The following is a 6,072-nucleotide window of genomic DNA, read 5'->3' as shown; positions in this document are numbered from 1 at the left end:
TAGCTCAAAGGTTATCTTGGAAATCTCAGTTTCTCTGCTTGCTTCATTTAGAAAGAATATACTAGCTCTTATGTTTTAAAAATAACATACTTCTTCTGTGATTTGAGATTAGTGCTCAAAAACTTAACTCAAAGGTTATCTTGGAAATCAAAGTTTCCCCTCTTGTTTCATTTAGAAAGCGATTACTTTTTTCTGAAAACGAGCCCGAAGGCTCTTTGGAAATCTCAGTTTCCGCTCTTATTTAAAATGTGAAAACATTTTTAAATTTCTTTAGGAATACATAGTCCCCATATAATTCTTTGAAGAAAAGAACTTCAACTTTACTCTTTACTGAACTCAAAACTTAAGTCTTAAAACAAAGTTAAAACATTTTGTGAAAAGACTTTTGTAAACTTTAAGAACTTATCTTAACTTGACTCCTGACTTTTCTTGACTTTGACCTTAACTGCTCTTGACTTGACTTTTAACTGATCCTTGAATTGAATTATGGATTCAAGGATTAAGATTTGTGACTGGAAAGATCTCGTGATGTTTAGGAATGGTTCTAGATTGTTAAACATGAGAAAAGAACATGAGAAAAGACCAAAAATTAATATTTGAAGGTGGGCCCGCGACGCGGAGACATAATTTAATTTTGGTTCCGAAAACATCTTTTGAGGCAGAACACCTCATGTCAGCTCTGAACAGGTTGCGCGATGCGCTCCCATGTTCAGATTTCGTTTCGTCTTTGAGATGCTCAAATCTGGGCACTAGGCGCGCGACGCGCAACCACCCTCTAATTTCGTCCGACAAAATTGCTTCTTCGTTTTCCAATCCCCATTCACCCAAATTCGGTTCTTTTTCTTAAATCACTTTTAGATACAAATACCCAACAATGTACCTAAAAACCTAACTCGAAACGACCTTATAATGCGACGTAACGAACTCAGACAGCAAATGTACCTAAGAACCTAACTCGAAACGACCCTAGAACGCGACGTAACAGACTCAGAAACTTCCCAACTCAGTCAAATTCAAGAACAATATATGAACTCAAAAATAGGTATCAAGATCATCAATATTCAAATGCTTTTAGGATGAATCCAAACTGAAATAAACATGTTTGGCACGTGGGAGAACGATCCCAATGTTATGAGAGCCTCACATACCTGATAGAAGTAAATCCTTCACAAGCTTCAGACCATTAAAATTTCACTGTCTTTTGAGTTAACTTCGTTAAAGGGGATGAAATAGACGAGAACCCCTTTACAAACCTTCAATAATAGCCAGCCAAACCCAAGAAACTCCTAATATCATTTGGAGATGTGGGTCTAGGCCAATTCTGTCTTGCTTCAATTTCTGAAAAGACTAAAATACCCCTTATATTTCCGGATTGGACATTTCCTTAATCCAACAGCCCAACTTCCAAAGGGCATAACTTGCTCATACGAATTCGGAATCAGACTCAAGCCAAGACTCACACTTAGAGAACTTGGCATACAACTCATTATCTTTCAAGGTCTGAAAAACTATTCTGAGATGGACTGGAACTACACCTAACTCATCCTGAGCTAGTAGTTATGGCCGTCTGAAGTTGACCAAAAACTCAACTTTAACTTACTTACAATTTTCCAGATTTCCTTATACTTTTCAAAAATAACTATTTCCAGATTTTTAAACTTCTTTCTAGTTCTTTCTAGTTGCGAGATGTTACAATGTTCTCTTACAAAGTGAAAAAAATCAATACCTTTACAAGAGTACAAAAGTAAATAAAATCAAAATACAAGATATTGAGAAATTTACTTTGCGATCAAATATTTTAATTCAACATTAGGCCAAAACCTAGACAAATGAAAGCTAAACACAGTAAAATCCAATTCGATCAAACCAAAGTATGATAAGATTATATCAATAAACAAGATCAAATAAAAGTAGATAAAGTAATAAATACATAAAATTACAATTATATCAGACGACTACATTTGGAGAGCATATAGAATTATAAGACCCACACATACTAAATTTGATAGATAATTACTTTTGAATTATACGTTTTTAGCAAGAAAAAGAACTGTATAAGCATATTCACGAAAGTTAATTTGTATTTCGATTAACATTCCTTAGTTTTTGTAATAATATTAAGGGAAAATAGAAACATAAAATAAAACAACATTTTTGTTTAACTTTGTTTGATTTGATTTGATTTGGTTTTAATTTTAAAATAAAAAGTGACATATTGTATTTGACACCGTTTAAAAAAATCAAATCAATCCAAATAAATATTAATTTACGGATTTTAAGTCCTCTTGAGTTTGCATGTAAATTTAATATAGATACTTGAACCATGCCATATTTCAACTGAACATCTGAATACAATATAGAGTATTTTCATTAGATACTTTCGACTTAAATTGTTAAAAAAATTCTCCATGTATCCTTAAATGCTACATAAAATATATCACATTATTTAATTGTACACATCAACATCAATTACAATAAGCTTTAGATTTACAGTTTGGGCTAACACATATAACCAAGGAGATAATATATTTTAAGTGATAAATTTATTTACGTCTTGAGAACACACACAATCTTTTCCTTTTCAAAATTCAGAAGTTCAAAGTGTTTAATAGCAATACATTATCATATATAAACATTCATTTAACTTGAAGTCAATTAATATCTTTGTCTTTCAATTTTAGCGATGCACAAGTATGCACTCGTTTTTCGTGATAATGGCTATATCTGCACAATCAAATTGAAGGACCTAAATGTCAATTGAAATCAAATCTATCGTAACATACTATAATTTAAGTGTCTAAATAAAATTTATCACAATTTCAACCTAATTTTTTAAAATAAGTGTATATTCATGGTGCTTTGCCCCAATTCTTCTGCAAAAAGCCCTGATCCTTCACATTTCGTCTCCTCACCCGCACAGCGGGCCGTATATCTGCATGCCATTTCTCCGTCAATTCAACCAATCGCTCAGTTCCTCTCACTCTCCGTGTTCACAGGTACCCTTTCTCGCTCTATGTTTTTGCTTATAGTTTTCTTTCTCTAAGCATTTCCGTGCCTGAGCTTGAACAGCAACAGATATGCATTCGTCATATGGCTGTAGTTTTTTTTTTTTTTGGTGCAACTACTAGTATAACCCTAGCTATGGGACTTGAAATGGGTGTCGGTGAAATTGTGTAAAGCTCTTTAATTTGTAGTGTTTGTTAGGAGACTTGGTATGCCCTACCGAATGAGAATGATGTGTGAGATTTCGGTAACCCTGTTAATTTGGCAGTGTTGGAAAGAAATAAGCTCGAGTGAAACTGAATGGATATGTAGAACTTCAACTAGTTCGAGATGAGGTGTGGTTGATTGATTGACGAGCTACGGTTAAAAAGCCTCAATTAGTACCCTTTCTCATTCTCTGTAACTTGCTCTTTGTTTCCACTTATAGTTCCGTCTCTAAATATCTTCGTGCTTGAGCTTGAATAGCAACAAATATGCATTCGTCATATGGCCGTATTTTTTTTTAAGTGTAACTAATAGTATAACCCTGGCTATGGGACTTGAAATGTGTGTTGGTGAAATTGTGTAAAGCTCTTTAATTTGTAGTGTTTGTTATTGGAAGTGTTGAAAGAAATATGCTCAAGTGAAACTGAATGGATGTGTAGGACTTCAACTAGTTCGAGATGAGGTGTGGTTGATTTATTGATGAGCTATGGTTAGAAAGGCTCAATTAGTACTCTTTCTCATTCTCTCTATCATGCTTTATGGTTCCTCTTGTAGTTTTCTCTCTCTATTCAGTGCCCAACATCTCCAAGCTTGAATTTGAATGGCAACATATATGCATTCGTCATATGCCCCTTGCCTTTTTTTTAGTATAACTACTATAACCCTAGCTATGGGACTTGAAATGGGTGTTGGTGAAATTGTGTAAAGCTCTTTAATTTGTAGTGTTTGTTAGGAGACCTGGTACCGAATGAGAATGATGTGTAAGATTTTGGAAACCCCCTTAATTTGCCAGTGTTGGAAAGAAATAAGCTTGAGTGAAGTTGAATGGACATGTAGGACTCCAACTAGTTTGAGATGAGGGGTTGATTTATTGATCGATGAGCTACCGTAAAAAAGGCTCAATTAGTACCCTTTTCCTCACTCTCCCTACTTGCTCTATGTTTCCACTTATAGTTCTGTCTGTAAACATCTCCATGCTTGAGCTTGAATAGCAACAGATATGCATTCGTCATATGGCCATAGTTTTTTTTAGTATAAGTACTATAACCCTAGCTATGGGACTTGAAATAGGTGTTGGTGAAATTAGGTAAAGCTCTTTAATTCGTTGTGTTTGTTAGGCCTTGGTATGCCCTACCAAATGAGAATGATGTGAAAAGATTTTGGCAACCCCCTTAATTGCCAGTGTTGGAAGAAATAAGCTTGAATGAAACGGATGGACCTGTAGGACTCCAACTAGTTCGAGATGAAGCGTAGTTGATTGATTGATGAGCTATGGTAAAAAAAGCTCAATTAGTTTTTTCTCATATCCACATAAAAGATTTGAGCTCAATTACGTAGCACTGTTAATGTAACATGACAGTAGTAATTGATTTGCTTGAGCTGAGGGTCTTCCCGAAATAGCCTCTCTACCTCAGAGAGGTAGTGGTAAGGCCTGCGTACACTCTACCCTTCCCAGACCTCATTTTGTGGGATTTCATTAGGTTTGTTGTTGTTGTATAATATAAGAATAAACTGGAATAGAGCGGAAGGACTCATGTAGCCGACCTGAACTAATTTGGTGTTGAGGAATAAAATATTTTGTATGGAAATTTATATTTAAATTCACAGCATATTTTGAATTGATGTAGAGAAAAAAGAGGGATTGAAGAATTAAATATCAGATGTGGAGGTTTTTTTTGTATTTCACTTGCTTAGTACTGTTAATTTCTATGCCGTTTAACTGGACTAAAACGGTGCCCTAACCACATCTCTTTTTGTTATATGTTACATGCTTTATGTTGCATGTCTAAGCCATATTCCTTTATGGATCTCTAAGCTATATGTATGCTATTAATGAAAGCGATACAAGTAATTTCAAATTGTTCAGTAATGGAACAAAATGATCCCCAATACACCTATGGTGTGACCTAGCTGTCAATAAAGTGGGTGCAAACCTGGGAGACCACGGTTCAAGTCTCAATAGAGACAAACACCGCTATTGATTTCTTCCCATTTGCCTAAGCTTCCGTCGACAGAGTTACCAATACTTGTGTTGGTGGAGGTAACATCTACGTGATATAATAGTCGATGTGCATGCAAGCTAATCCGGACATCATCATTATGAAATATGGGTCCAAATAGAAGGAATTGACATAGAGAACTGGTCCAGTTGACCTCATTTAGTGCAAAATTGAGGCTCAGTTATTTTTTTTGGTGAATTAATTAAATTATATTAGAACATCAAGGAGATGCAATGGTTACAACTAAAATCAAAGTTGCTTCAAACATGAAAATAACATGAAGCTAACTGTGCAAAAACCTGTAAAGCAGCCAAAAAGATAAACCCCCTTAAACCCTACTGTGATAGAGTGAGGGAGCTAACAAAATCCAAAAAAATTATCCATAGTCATTGTTACCATTTTCAAAAATAAAATAAAATTATCCATAGTTTTTACAGGGGAGAGAAGGTGCCAATTATAAAGCCTAACTAAACACCTAATCTTAATGGTTCTTATGGGATTGATATTCCATCAAAGCATTTGCAGTTTGAGGCTCAGTTAATTGATCGACTCATATGCATATAATATACAATAACAACATCATACCCAATGAAATTCCACAAGTGAGGTCTAGGGAGGGTAGAGTCTACACAAACCTTACCCCTACCTCGTAGAGGTAGAGAGGCTGTTTTCGGAGGACCCTCGGCTCGAGTACAACAAATCAAAGTGGGTATGAAATGGAAAAAAACAGTGAAAAAAAACCTAACAACTAATAATATGCATATAATATAAAGATAATATTAGACACAGAACATTATAATTGATAAATTGAATTTGAGAGAAAGGAAAAAGAGGGGGGGGGGGGAGGGGCGGGGAGTGGCATTCC

At 35.0% G+C, this 6,072-nt stretch overlaps 1 protein-coding gene across 4 annotated transcripts in view; it reads left to right on the top strand.

Annotated features, from left to right (window-relative positions):
* Positions 1 to 2,845: 2,845 nt before the first annotated feature.
* Positions 2,846 to 6,072, top strand: part of LOC102602660 (pre-mRNA-processing protein 40C) — a 24,974-nt gene continuing 21,747 nt past the window's right edge. For all 4 annotated transcript variants that reach the window (XM_015315014.1, XM_006360797.2, XM_006360798.2 and 1 more), the window contains exon 1: positions 2,846 to 2,996. The gene's annotated coding sequence lies outside the window, so the exon portion shown is untranslated. The remainder of the gene's footprint in view (positions 2,997 to 6,072) is intronic.

Source organism: Solanum tuberosum, unplaced genomic scaffold, assembly GCF_000226075.1.
Source record: "Solanum tuberosum cultivar DM 1-3 516 R44 unplaced genomic scaffold, SolTub_3.0 scf00330, whole genome shotgun sequence".
Taxonomy (NCBI): domain Eukaryota; kingdom Viridiplantae; phylum Streptophyta; class Magnoliopsida; order Solanales; family Solanaceae; genus Solanum; species Solanum tuberosum.
The sequence above is the reverse complement of the archived record's forward strand: the minus strand, read 5'-3'. Positions and strand labels throughout refer to the sequence as shown.